Consider the following 15,411-nt stretch of genomic DNA (forward strand, 5'->3'; position numbering starts at 1 on the left):
ATTGTTCATTGTGCAAGACACAGCAAAAAGTCTCTGAACTGAATTTCAGGCCAGGTAAAAGTTGAAACACTTCAATATTTTAGGACTGTAGGAGTAATAGCTTGGAATTGCTTTGCCACACCCAAGAATTAAAACTTTGTCAGTGGTTTTCTACCAGCAATCCACTCATGAAAATCTCTTTTAGTGATGTGTCATGCTGCCCTCTGCCTACAGGTTTTTGTAGTATCATGTTACATCTCCTGCAGCAATCGAAACAAACAGTACAGACTCAGATATGAGATGAATCCTTTTATTCCCATTGTATCTAAGATCCCGTGGTGAAATGTTATTCTGTGCATATGGCTCTGAGCCATCCACAGGCAAAGGCTAAATTGCTCAAAGAGAAAACGTCCTTGCAAGGTTCAGAGGTCTTTTATGATTTTGCTTTGCCAGCACTGATAGTTTTAAATGGGTTATTAAGTTCTGAAAAGCTCATCTGGATGACAGCTCATACACATTTATGTTTGCTGATGATTTCTGAAAGGAACATGGGGGAGAATAACTTTGTTTCATTACCATATAACCTCCTTGAGAGAGAGCTCTCAGTCACTTTAGAGCAGTTACTGTGATTAATTACAGCTATTGAGAAGATCAATCTGACAGTTGAAATAACATTTGTTTTTCATCCTTTAATATTTCCCTGTGAAGAATTCATCCCAGACATCAGAGCAATGCCATGTGTGTGTATTCTACTCTCCCCTGGGCAAATAGATGTGAAGGTCTACCTCACAGCAATTTGATGACTTTTATTGCCTTAATCCTTAAGAAAACCCCCAGCAAGATGAAAGGTCTTGGTTCAGTTTTCCTTGAAATTCACATATTTATCCTAGGTGGATTTAGAATTAAACCTGGCAAGTTGTGTGGGGGATTTTGGTGGTTTTTTGTTTGTTTTTTTTAAGTATTACTCATTCCTTTGAACACAAATGAGAACAGGGTAAAACCAAAGAAAAGCAAACAATAATTTAAGAAGGATAATTAGATAAATTCCACTGCAGGATGAAAAGACTGAGCCTTCTGAGGAAACTCTGCAAAATGTGAGCACCCACAGGTCTGCAGATCTGCTATTCCTGGAAGTCCCTGGCGCTGCAGGAGTCTGAGCTGCATCTTTAATGTCAGTTCATCATGAAGAATTTCTATCTTTGCACTGTGACAAAGCCATACAGCCATTTTCAAAGGGGAAAATTTCAGGAAACAAAACAATTCTGTGACAATTTCTTCTGGAACAGGAAAACGTTGATTATTCCATGGGGAACATCCTTGTTCAGTTCACTCAGTTTTAGGCAGCAACTCTTTGCTGTCCTCTACATTTTCCTCCTGGCTTGTTTCTGCAGCTTTTCACTCTGCATGTTCATGAGGTCTCACAATGCATCCAGACTTTGTCCTGTGCTTTGGATGAGAATTTTAAACACTCAACTGACACCTCCACATCACCAAAGAGGAGGAGAGGCTCTCTTAGGACAAAGCAATGTGATGCCCTTCTCCACATTTTCCTACTCCAGTGTAGCTCAGAGCAAGGGAAAATCTGGCACAGCATCAGTGCCCTGGCTAAGTGGGCATGAATTTTGTAAATCTGCAGTCCAGTGATCCTCCTCTGGTGTGAAAACCTTTCTGCAAGGTAAAGGATTTGCTAGACCTGAAAGTTGCCCTCTACAAAGCTGAGAGGTGTTGGCAGATTCCAGGTTAAACACCCTGGAGTTGCAGATGGTTTGGCATCACTCTGAGCAGCAGGCAGAGTGTGACACGTTCAGGTGACAGACAGCTGGCAGGAAACAGATTTAGAAAGGAGTTCCACAGCCCCAAATTGTGGAGAGTTTTTCTTTTCTTCATCTGGCATTTCAAAGTTATAGAGTCTGGCTGAGTCTTCATTTGGGTGAAAAGCTTGAAATTCCTCTAACAAGTAGCATTAAAAATATTTTTTTTTTCCTTTTTTTCTTCCATCTTTTCCCAACTAGACTATAATTTTTTTTTTTCACTTAATCCTTTCAAATCTTAATAAATAAGCACACAGATGTACAGTTTTGGTCTCAAAAGCAGATTTCTAAATGAGTAGAGTTCTAAAAAGAATCTTCAGCCAAAGTGAAGTCGTTCCTTTTTTCCAGATGGAAAATACATTACATCCCTGCTCTTGCTAGATCTTCAGACAGTGGGACACGGTTCAGAAAAGCTCTGGAAAGCTCTGAGAGTTGGACTAAGCTTTAATGAGGCTTTAAATGAGTCTTAAGTTATTTGTGAATGGAGTTCAGAAGACTACAGTCAAAGCATGATTTTCTGTTTCAGGATTTGTCATTTCCTGTAGTTTCTTGTTATTTGATCCTTTTTATGCCCAAAGTGTCCTACATACTTTGGCTCATATGCACGAAATCTTTTAATTCAGAATTCAAGGGTTTAATGGAAATTTAAGTGGAATTTAGCCAGACTGTTCTGCAATTTGAAGGATTAAGTCTTTTCCATTTAGCCTACTTCTCTGTATTAGAGCACTAACACTTATTTCTTTTTCTGTTCTTTCTCTCTTTTTTTTTTTTTTTAATACTAATGCTCTGGAAGAATGATGTGAAAAATTCAATGTTTGGTAGCCAAATTTCTGTTCCAACTGATGCCTGCATCAGAAAAGTTTCTTTAATAATTTACATAAAGCAGAGTGTGCTATTTCAAGGCTTTTTAATCTTCTGAATTTCCCAAACCATTTACCTGTGTTTTGACATCAAACAATTCGTGCTTTTCTTCCTTCTGAGAGCTACAACTTCAAATACTTTTAGAGCCATCAAACCAGAAACTTGTTTTTCATTGAATCATACTTCCACATCACAGCCCTAGGACCCTTAGCCAACATTTATCCATCCTTTATTTGCCAGATAAAATACCATAACCCAAATACCATAAACCTCAAGAAGATTTAGCAGGACATTGAGGATAGCAAAAAAACCCACAAAGAAACAAACAAACAAACAAACAAAAAAACCAGATTAAAAAATTAATAAGGGGTTGGCAAATCCATGCTTTCATTTAGACAAATAAAGAATTGTACTCACAAAAAGTCTGGTAGGCACAACTGTGAGGAACAGGAGAACTATGTGGCCAAGTAACTCAACGTGCAAATCCTTGTACAGCCCTTCTCCTCGCTTTTTTGGTAAAAAATCTGAGCAGAAGCTGCCTCCAGCCCCTGGGCTGTGCAGTGCAGGGTGTTACACAAAACAGAGCTGAATTCAGATTATTTTGCCCAAGGAATTCAAGACAGAGGCTCCACATGTTCAGTTTGCAGTAGAGTCTCTGCTGTGGGAGCAGGGTGCCATCATCAGCAGGAAGGGTTTGGGCTGAAGAGCAGTGAAATTCTGGTTATCATGGACTTGAGAGGATCTCAGCACTGCCAAAATGATAGGCCAAGACATTCACAGACGTGTGAGTACCCAAGATCTTCTCAGGTCTGGATATTTAGTGCACGCTCATAAATGAACAAGTGACTGGAAATTACCAGCCTCAAGCTTCCTTGACAATTTTAACATTTCCCCTCACATGTAAAACCATCAACTTTGCTCTTTTTGTGGCTCCTCTACAGCTCAGCAGTGAGAACAGGGGCACATATCTCAGAAGAGGTGTTCTGGGAGAACAGCTCTTTTAACACAGGAACCCACAGGCAAAAATATTCTCACATTGGAAGAGCAGTCAAGGAAAACTGTTACCAATTACACTGATAATCCAAATAATCTGTGGAAGGAAGTTCTGAAAAAAGAAATTAAACTGAGTAGTTGGGAGAAAAAGCAAAGTGGATTTAAGGTACTTTAATGGAAGTTTCTAAGGGTAAATTGTAGTGATAAGATACTGATTTTTTTAGTCTTTTTTTTTTTTTTCTGTTAGACAAAAACAGCACTATGATTCTTTTTAATAGGTTTTAGAAACATCTGTTATGATACCAAACCAAAAGGTGCTTAATCTGAAATGACACAGTCTTTTCTACTTAGAATGCAGTTTGCAAAATGAATACCAATCTCCTAGAGAATAATATGCCACCTTTACCTTATTTATTACAGACATATTGTCATTATCAGCTATGCTGAATCAAGGTGACATCATGTGGGACATAATGATTGCTTGCTGTGTGAAGTAATCAAAGTATCTTCCTTTGGGTTATTATATGCTAAAGTAAACTCAGAGAAAAGCTCTCTCTCCTTCCTTCCTTCTCCTTTTCACTTTCATTAGGTCTTGAAGGCTGATGACCACCACGTGAGATGGTAGCTGAACATGACACATTTCTTCTGAATGTTTCTTATTTTTGTTCCTAAAAGACATTTGGACCACAGGACCAAATAAAAGCTTTTAGCTAGCTCTGGTTTGTTCATGGAAAATATGCATAGGATGTGGTATCCAGCTACTAAAGGAGATCAGGACACTTCATCTTCTGAGGTGTGGAAAGATTCATTTCACTCAACCCAAGACGTTTGCAGAAGCAGTTTTAAGTTATTGATCCCTCACTGCTGTCTAGTGGCTCCTCCATTGGTCTGCAACTCACTTCCCTCTCTCCATTTTCTTTTCCCAAGAAATAATGTCTAAAATTGAAAACAAGCCCCAGCCAGCAGTCTTTCCCTGCATCAAAACCTTTTGATTTTCAAAACTAAAGTAATTACTTTCTCAGTCCACTCAGTAGCACCAGGATCTGCACTAAAATATCATTATCAGTTAAAATGTTATTCTAAGTGGTGTAAGATATTTTAGGATTTAAATTCCTTCTAAACTTCCCTAGTCTGTGCTCTGGACAGTCCATAAAAATTATTTTGATCCCTGAACCCCATTTTTATGGATTCATGGACATAGAATTACTAATGAAATAAATACATAAACTGGCTTTTGGTGTTCTGGGGGTGATTGGTTTACAGGCAGATTGTTTGTTTATTCAGTCACCCTCAATTGTGTAAGTTAAAGCCAAGGCACAGAAAAAGTTATACAGGAATTATTGAGATTTTTGCAACACTGTCCTTACTCTCCTTTTGTTATACTACCTTCTGAAATATCTGATATACAAACACTCCTGAAAGCATCTCTCTCTCAGAAAGAAAAGAACATGGTGTTTGAAAGTAGTTCTAAGAGACAGGGAGAGAAAAAAAATGGCAAGAAGACCTTCCATATATAAGTACATTTTTTATTATATGTGTCTATGTGTATATATATTTCTCATGGCCTTTTTTGCTTTGTGCAAGGTACTCTTATTGGTTTATAAGCACATATATGTCAGTACATATATATAAATGCATTTAGAAGGAGCAGAAGGCCTGCACTGTGTTCCATGTGTCTTTGCTGTTACAAAGTGACTGGTACATTATATTTATTAAAAATCAATATGTCTTTTACAGATACATCCCCAAGCCATTGCTGTCTTAATGTCCTGTCTCTAAAGAACAAGACTCTCCCATTCAGCCAAAATACAATTTTCTAGCTTGAACTCTTGGATTCAATTTGTTTTTAAAGAGAAGTCATCCATAACAGTAATAGATATGGTGGCAGTTCCTTTAAAATGAAAGAAGACTGTTTTGTAGATTTAAGATAAAAAATTAGAGAAGTGCAGGAGTTGTGCACAGTGCACACAAGCTAATTCTGCTTGTTTAATTTTTAATTAGGTGTATGCATGATAGTTTAATACAGCATAACTCACTGAAGAGCCCAGAACTGATATAACCCTGAACCTTGCAGAGATTACATCATCACTGATAAGAAACAGGGGGATGGACATCGTGCAAGGACCTCCACTTCCCCCTTGGGTGCTTGTTAGATGAAATATTAGTGCTGCAAAAAGGGAGCAGTGCTGCTTTCAGCCCTTGGAAAGTTCTTCAGTGGGTCCAGTTCAGAACTCATTTTTGGATGAGACGATGACACTTTCTACATTCTCCTGTCAGAGGATGTTCAGGTTGCACACCAGGAAGCATTTCCTCATGGAGAGGATTGCTAAGCACTAAAATGGGCTGCCCAGAGAGGTGCAGGAGCCACCAACCCCTGGAGGTGTTTAAGAAAGGACTGGACGTGGCATTCAGTGCCATGGTTCAGCTGACAGGGTGGTGTTTGGTCAAAGGTTAGAATTGATGATCTTGGAGTTCTTTCCCAACCAAAATGATTCTGTGGTATGGCATTGGTCCATTTAATACAATTTCATAAAATAGCCAGTAGCAGACACCTGAACACAAGTGTAAGAACTTGTAAAAAGTTCTCTGTAAATTCAGAGTAATTGTGCAGAGATACTTTCCCAAACACTCCAATTTCCAGCAGTCTATGTTGCAAAGACATCCTCTGACAGATTTTACTTCCATGATTTTTTTTTAAATACAATCACTCAGCATCCAAACACTTTGGGAAAAAGAGTTTCTCACCTTACATGTATTTAGACATCTGTATATTAAATTAAGATAGCATTAAGCTAAACCTGTCAGATTTTGAATGGCATTTTCATTATCAGCTTGAAGCTTGGGAGGGAAAATTCTTAGGGTTTAGTCATAAAGGAACCCTCTTAAAGTAGGAATTGCAGTCTCTTAAAATGTGCAAGCTTGATAGGTGGAATATCCCCTGTTAATTCTGGGAACAGCAATTCCACATGCAGTTGGGTTAGTAGTTCACTCGTCCCAGTTTACCCAACAGCTTCAGTTTGTTACTCAGTTTGTTAAATGGGAAAAGTTTCCCAGCACAGCAGGAGTCTGGTTGGTAAATGGGGCCCTTCAGACTGCCACAAGTTGAGTAATAAAAATCTGACTGAGTGATTGGTCCCCAGCCTCTGTGCTAAAACCCCCAGTGTGTCCTTTGTCGGACTGGGAATTGGATTGCAGGCCTTGGAATTAAAGAAGTAGTTGGAAGAAGATAAATTTTAAGTATCACTTCCAATTCTCAAAGCTTTCCCTACTGGTCTATACCAACACAGCACTTCAACTTCTAAATTTCTGGTGGATCTCTGTTTATCAGGTCACAGAGTTACCCAATAGTCTAGAAAGGCAGGAATGTTAAAATACTTGTGCAAAATTATTGGATGTTGACATAAATGAACTCAAACAAGAGACACATTGAAGGAAAACAGTTGAGGAAAGATTGCACCAGTCCACACAACCCTTTGCAAATATATATACAAACTCACTAGTAGTAATTTTATTTGTACTGCTATTATAAAAATGGGATATAAAAATGGGAAAATACTCCCTAGGGATTTCCCAGTGTCAAAATACTGAGACTTGTTTAGTTCTCTGTCCAATTTTTTGCCCCAACTGGAAGTTTTCATTGTCATGACATAGAAATACAAAGGCAGAAAAAAGTCATTAACCCTGTGACCCAATAAAGAAATACACCTTTGGGTCCATCAGTAGCTGACAAAGAAAAACACCAACAAAAATTGTCCCCCAACCTACAGACTGCTAATAAAATGTACAGCAAAAGAAACATTTGTGCCAGAGGGTTCTTTCCAGTAGTCTAAACATCTGCAGTAGATTCCCTACAAGCTGTTCAGTTAAGTTCAAATCATCTGAATTATTGAATATGACAGAGAAAACCATCCTCATCTTGAAAAGAGCTGCACGCTCCTAGGGGCTGTGGAATTCAGGGAACAAAAGTAGTGCCAGGCCCTTCTGGTGCCATCCCACTGATGTCAACAGGCTTCCATCAGCATATCTGACAGCAGAATTTAACTCCTCATTTTCATGGAAAAGAAGCTTTTATGGAAGGATTAAGAAGCCAGGTCACTACATGCTGAATTTAAATATGTCAGTCCCCTAACAACTGGCAGTAGACTAAAGAATAATGTGTGTATATAAATGAAAATCCACTTTTAAACCTTAAAAATGTTTCTATATATTAAAAAAAAAATATTATGCAATGTAAAAAAAAAATACTTGCATTTAAGTAAAAATTTAGTAAATAACTTAAGACAAAAATTAAATTAAAATAAAAAAGATGTGTCTGGATGTAACTATCACACAAATGGAAAATATCCTGAATATTCCCAGAGTTCAGTGTATTATGAAACCTTCACTGTACTGTTTTGTGTGTAGCTTTGAGTGAATGGCGTTTTCAGCCACAATGAGAATCAGCTGAGATCAGAGGCCAGGAACAATAATCACTGGATAGATGTTTATAGAATACAGGAATAGATGTTTCCTCCTGCCCACCTTGGAGAGTTTTCAGCCTTGATAGGAAAGGCAGACAGGACCACCCAGGAGATTTGTCTCTGCCCAGCTTTACAGTCACTGTCTGCTGTCTGCTGACTGTGATCCCAAATCCAGTGTGGGACCTGTTGACACTCTTCCCTGACATTGTCAGGATCTTCCCTGGGATTGAGTCAATCTTTTTAGACTGAAGATTTTCAGGAATAGTTCCCACTGGAGTTTGGCATGTAGGAAATTCGAGGGTTCACTCTGAGTGCTCTGGTTGAGTGCAGCCACCCTGTTTTGAAGGGCTTGGCTGCAGAGGCAGTGAACACTTTTTAAAATTCGTTTCTGAAGCCAAGGAATGGTTCTGATGAAGTCTAATCGTTTAAATGTTTTCATAAGTTTCCACTGAATCCATCCCTAGATTAAGAACCTGTGAGACTGCAATAAAATGCAGAATGAAGGAGCATCACAGCTCCTGTTTGGGGGTCTCATCTGAAGATTGATCTTTGCAACCTTTGGCAAGCATGATGCATCTTCACATTGCATACAAAGTGCACAGCTTTGTGACATCAAGGAATATGCCACCAACAGATATAAAGGTGATTTTCTTTGTAAAAAAATATTTAAGTGGGGCCCCTAAGACTGAAAATGCTCATAAATTTAGCATGATGGTAATATTGATCTACCAATCACCTCTTTAGAGAACAGAGAACTGGTCAGGTCAAGCATTTTTTAACATTGTTGTCACCAGAAATTAATGGAAAGTCAAAGTTTGGGTTTTTAGACCCCAAGAAAAGTGTTTGTATTGACATGCTTATCATTGCCTTTCCCTAAGGAAGGTGCCTAGAACTGTTTTCCTGATGTAGATATTTAATGGAATGTGTGCACGGAGCTTTCTTGCCCTAAGTTAATAAAGGTGAGGAGCAACTTGGAGCTGATTTCCATGCTATAAATACAACTGGTACTTTTGGCTAATTTCTAGACTTGATTTTAGTTTTTTTTTCTTTATTATAATACTGCTTAATAAGCATAAAATATTTTGCATGCATGAGCCTCACTGAGACATAAAATCAAGATATTGGTCATTTACCATTATTAACAACTCTATGCCAATCTCAGAGAATAATTTCTTCTTTTTTTCCCCCATAAAAAAAAGAATATCCAGCGTGATTAATTGCACCCTAAGCACTCTGTCAGCTACATAAACTATTTCTGTTTGATGCCTCTTCCCAACAGTACTTCAGTGTCCAGTCTTGCTCTGCATTTGAAGAGAGCAGCTGAATCCTACTCCAATTTGTCACTTGTCCTCCAAGAAAAACAGAAAAACCAACAAAAAAGTGAACTTTGTTGGTATGCAATTTGCCTAATTAGTATTTTTCTTAGAATAATAAATTTATTTTTGCAAAATCCCATCAGATATCTGGCTCTATCAATTTACTGTGAGAATTAAAGAGAATATTGCATTCGGTAATCTTAAACCAGTTCAGAATTTCTATAAACCAAAAAGCAAATGCCTGACCCGAAGCTAACAGTAACAAAAAACACTGCATCACACTGATTACAAGTTTGAGCAGAAAAAAAACCTGCTACATTTTCTTCAATATTTCATTGGTAATTCTATTTTTAACGACAAGGTCAGTGCAAGTTCTGTGTCAATTTTTTAAAAATTTGATGTATAGGGTGATGAATTCTTTTGGAAAAGAAGCAATTAGTAATAAATAATAGCTTGTATCCCGTAGTGGGATGCATCAATTTAAGGCAGACATGGTTTCTGAACACATCCTTCAACTGAGAAAAATTTCTCTCTCCTGTATGTGCTTAGATATGTTTGAAATACTAAATCATCTATTTCCAGAAAATATAAGGAAATGTTTCCAACATTTTTTGAAAAATTGTTGAAAAAGATAATAATATTACCTAGGGTATTATTTAGGAAATTTGGGGGTTGATCCTTTTTTACGCTTTTCATTCTTTTTGTTTTGTACATGACTTAAAGATATATTACTGTACAACAATGAAAAAAAATCAATGATCCACACTATATTTGTTTTTAAACACTAAAGAACACTATTATTCTGTTAGATTTAGTATGAAGTTTTTGACCATCCCTAAATGTCTCCTCTTGACTCTGAGCATGTTCATTCTCTGTAGTGTCTCACACTCTGTTTGCTTTTTATTCTCAGATTGGCTTTGCCAGCCATTTTTCAAATCCAAGATCATGTTCTGGAAATTTGGTGAGCAATCTGCCTGAAGGAGGAGCACCACCACCAACATAAATTTTGTTTTTGACAAAGAATCATAGGCTCATGGAATAATTGATGATGGAGAGGACCTCAAGAGCTGTCAAATCCAACACTCTGCTCAAATTCAGCTGAGCTCTGAGGTCAGGCCAAGTTTCTTAAGTCTTCTTTTAGTCAGGATTGAGGGTGGAGGTTGCAAAAGCTCCGTGGGCAACCTGGACCTCTACATGACTGTATTATTAAAATATTTTTGAAGTGAACACTTCAGAGAGATCTCTTCAGAACACATGCTCATTTTTAAACAGAAAGATTCATTGTTCTACCCACAGGTGATGTCACTGAGAATAATTCAGAGATAAAAACCATCTCTTCTTGTAGATGTTTGAGTGCATCTCGTCTGTGAACTCCAAGATCAAGTCTTACTCTACATCCCTCTAGGATTTTCTGGGATATTTCTAATTTGAGACTGCAAAGTCAGTGCACAGAGAGTAAATTTACAAGTATTGCTTTTATGGGGAAAACCGTTCTGGTGTTCACAGCAATTAGAGTAATTACCCTCACTTTACCCTCTTTTAGTTTAAATAACCCTCACGTACAGTTCATGACCCTGCCACGTTCTAAATTGACTTGTCCTTCCCTCATCACACTGAGAATGTGTTCACCTTCCCCCTAAAAAAAACATGCTCGTGTTAAAGGTTTCCTTTACTGAGCTGAGCGTTCTGCCACCCATGGAAAATTAATGTTTGGGGCAGCTCTGATTGCTCATCTGCCCACTCTGGTGTGTTGGTAAAATAATACCAGCAAATATTGCTCTCTATGTGCCCCTTAAAAACACAAAAAATACGTGGGAAAATTCACCCACTGATCCAATGAATTGAATCTTTCATCCTTTGAGCAAATATAATTGAATTGGCTGTTATGGTGGTTGTTTTCAATTATTGCCTCAGGATTTATTGGCTTGTCTTCCTGCTAGAGACCTTGAGATAACTCTCAGTGAATTCTATCAGTGGCTGCCTTTAAGAAAACTGTTGTGGTAGCTAGTCTTGGTTAAATTGTAATATTTGATGTATTTGGAGTTTAAAGTGCACCTTGGCCTGTTGCCATTGCTGAGCAGCAGCTGAAGCAGCAGTCAGGGTGCTCCACACAACCTAAAATGTTGGTAGGTAACTACATTCAAGCTCTTGACTCTTACCCCTGATCACTAAAGTCCATTAGGCCTAGAAAGTTGTTTGTCCCACCCCAAGGTGATATCTCAAGATGTGACTTTCATACTTGTAGTGGTGATAAAGCCTTAGCACTACACAGTGGGGTAGAGAGCAAAAAAAATGAGAAAGGTTGTGGCAGGGCAGTTTCAGGGGATTTGTGGCAAGCAAACACCATGTAAAGCTGGACTTTGCACGAATAACGGGCCTCTGATTTTGGTACCTCCGTGGGAATCCATTTAGAAACCCCTGCTGGGTAGATGGTGGTGGTGGCTGAGGAACTACAGGAGCTCAGCACAAGGCAGCACCTGAATGCAGCTCGAGGATGGCAGGAGAGTTTGTTAACCTCAGCTGCACAATCCACTCTCTGTAATATTTTGGGTATTTCAGCCAGCTAATTTAAAGCTGGCCTGGGCATCTTGCAAACCCCAGTCACACCCCTGAGCACAGGACAGACAGACTTTTCACAGACAGCACCTGTTCCATCCTGCTCCTGCTGCTGGTGGCAAGACTGGAGGAGAAACCCAGCCTGTGCACCCAGAGCAGGCTGTGACCTTCACTGAGAAGAGATGCTGTGAGGGAAGCAGGCTGTGAAATTGGAGCTACCTGCTGTAATTCTGCAAAATTAAAATGAGATGAGCAGCCAGTGTTCCCAGCCAGCTTCTTGCAGATCAAAGCTGGGCTGCTCTGTTCCAGCAGCTGACAGGCACAGGGTACTGGAACAGACTCACGAGCTGACATTGCTTTCCTGAGAAATGCCATCCCCTGGCAAAGCTGCTGCCCTTGATTAAAAGGGATCAGAGGGTCACACTCCTCTCCCTGCTGAAAGTTTATCACATAGGCAGATGCTCAAGAAAAACTTTTGAGAGGATTTGCTTCATCTAACATCCATCTCCTGCCAAATGCCCACTTTAATGTGCCACCTGAGTTGGCATGTACTGAACTCAGGACTGCTTTTCTCTTTCCTTTTCTCCTTTTCTCTCTTTCTTTTTTTGTTCCCTTCCCCTTCCCCTTCCCCTTCCCCTTCCCCTTTCCTTACTTTTTTTTTTTTTTTTATTTTTTTTTATTTTTTTTTATTTTTTTTTTTTTTTAATGCACCATACTGTGCTCATTTGATTATTTCAGAAGCTTTCTTTTAAACACATTTTTAACCTGCCTGGCTCTCTGGAATTCTCCTAGCCTGCCCCTCAGTATCCTCCTGACAGCCAGAGCTGGTGTGACCAGCAGTGATGTGAAAGCAACTGCAAAAGCAATGCCTGGTGACTGCTACACACTCTGCCCAAACCATGTGCACAAAGTGCTCAATCTCCACATAAATTCTACAAGGACCAAAAAGGGTAAGTGAAGTCAAACCAAATTTTGAAATTCCTTGTCCCTGTGAATTTGGCTCCCTGCTGTCTTGTTGCACAAGCACAGGAGGCAGGCCCAGGGTGGCTCGTGGCATTTCCTGAGCCACTCTTTGCACTCCTCGCTGATTTTAGCCCTGTGCACTATTTGAGCAGAGTGAGGATCCCTCAGAAGTGCTCAACAACATCAATCAATCACAAATGATAAATTGGCAATGTGTGATGGAACAGATCCATGCGGTGCTAAATCTTTGTGTAGCTAATGGGGTAAATGCATGTGAGTGCTCCAGGAGTCTCCCCCTGCCCTGCCAACAGTGTGTGATTAATTCTGTGCTAACAGGCCATAATGATTTCTGGGTTACCACAGGAAGATGTATCCCTAGATTAAATATAATATAGGCATTAACTTTCACTCTGTTTTACCTAAATACACACAACATTTTTAGCTATATCTCCATAGCCAAAAATGTTTCTTCAATGTATCACACAAACATCACCTGTAATTAAAACTAAAATGGTGGCAAAATTGACAGAAAGTATTTTTATTTTCTAAAAAGCAATAAATTGTCATTTCTGCTTTGCAAATCATTGATAAATCCAAATCAGTGATAAAATAATCACTAGTAGTCTACATATAATTAGAAATTAGTATTTGTATAGATATTATTTGATTGCTACAACAGTCCAGGGGGAGGCTTTCCTGGAGAAGTGTGTGTGATCCTACTGATGGGGCTTTCCACAGCTCATCTAACTTAGGAATGTATATTTGGACAAGGGGGAATGGTTTTAAACTGCCAGAGGACAGGGTTAGTTTGGATATAGGGAAGAAATCCTTCCCTGTGAGGGTGGGCAGGCCCTGGCACAGGGTGCCCAGAGAAGCTGTGGCTGCCCCTGGATCCCTGGAAGTGTCCAAGGCCAGGCTGGACAGGGCTTGGATTAACCTGGGCTGGTGGAAGATGTCTCTGCACAGGGAACTGGGTGATCTTCAAGATCCTTTCCTTCCAACCCAACACTTCCATTATTCACAAAAGAGTAAAGTAATTTAACTTGGTTCATTCCAGCTACAGATATGAGCAATGAAGTTATCCACCCATGGCCAACAATCAACAAAGAGTTTTATTGCAGTGTGTTTATTTCCTCCTGAGAATGCCTGAAAACTCCTCATCCTTGTGGGGTTTTTGAATCTTGCTGAGGTCCTGCCTACAGTCCCAGGTCCCTCTTTTACCTCCCCTGCAGAGGTTGATGCAGGAGGTAGCCAGGGAGGATGCCCAGAACACAGAACTTTGGCCACAGCCAGGGCTCTGCTTCAGCAGCAACAGTTACATGAGGAAAATGTGAGTAAAGATTAAAAAAAAAAAATAGATAAATCTATTTTCCTCCTCACCTTTAGGGACAAACCAGACATCACAGATGGATGCTGCAGCCAGCCAGGTATGAAAAGTATATGGTGAGAGCAACTCTCATCACTTATCTTCTGAGCACTGATGCTTTCCAAGCAATTACAACTCACATCCTTCGTCAGCCAGGCATGTGCCCTAACCACTAGACAGAGTCATGATTCTTTCTGCTCCTTCCCTGTAGCCTGATGAATCTTTAATTCTTTCATTAAAACTGGAGCAGCTTCAGCAAGAAGACTTGTCATGGCCTCCCATTTTGGTGACTAAATTTATTTCCATTAATCTGCTGCCAGCAGCTTTTTACTTTAGCTTTTTTTTTTTTGCCAGTGGCTTTGCTCGCTTGAAGAGGTTTTTGCTGACATGATTGTGTTGGCTGTTCATTTGCCAGCCTGTCCTTGGGTACTGGCATCTGATCTGTTGACCAATTTCATCAAGCTTGAAAGCAGGATGGAAGTTTTGCAGATAATAGAGTACTGAAAAGCATTACAAAGACGGACAGGTGGACAGAGAGGGAAAGATTAATCAATTTGGCAAAAAGAAGGGGAGGCAGTGCTCAGGTGTCATCCTTTCCACTTAGCAGTGGGAAAAGAAAAATCCCAGTTGGATTCTCAGCGCTTGGTTTACCAGTACTTTCCTACTTCTTGGGAATAAAACCCTAAAAAATATTATAAAGATTGTGGAGAACTTGGAAAATTATGTAGTTATTTTAGGATGTACCCCAAGTAATATTTGGGAAAAAAAGAATATTCAAGGTTCACATTTGGTACCTAGAGTTGAATTAAAAAGAAAGAGAGAAAGGAAGAATACAGGTAGAAAAGCAAATAATGCTTTGAAAAAAACTGTTTGAATACCTGATCTTGGAAGGAAATGTTGATAATCTCTGTCCAAATTTTGATCATGATTTCCCAAATATCTTGAAATGTACAATATTTTACCTTTCTCTTCTCTCTTTATATCTCCCCTCAGCACCTGGCATTTGACATCTCATTTTCTCCCATAATAATGACCAACACATTAGAGTCTTCATTTCAAAAATTTTAATTTTCATTTACTCCTTCAGACATGCTGTATGGTAAAAA

This window comes from Prinia subflava, chromosome 7 (assembly GCF_021018805.1).
Source record: "Prinia subflava isolate CZ2003 ecotype Zambia chromosome 7, Cam_Psub_1.2, whole genome shotgun sequence".
In the NCBI taxonomy this organism is placed as follows: domain Eukaryota; kingdom Metazoa; phylum Chordata; class Aves; order Passeriformes; family Cisticolidae; genus Prinia; species Prinia subflava.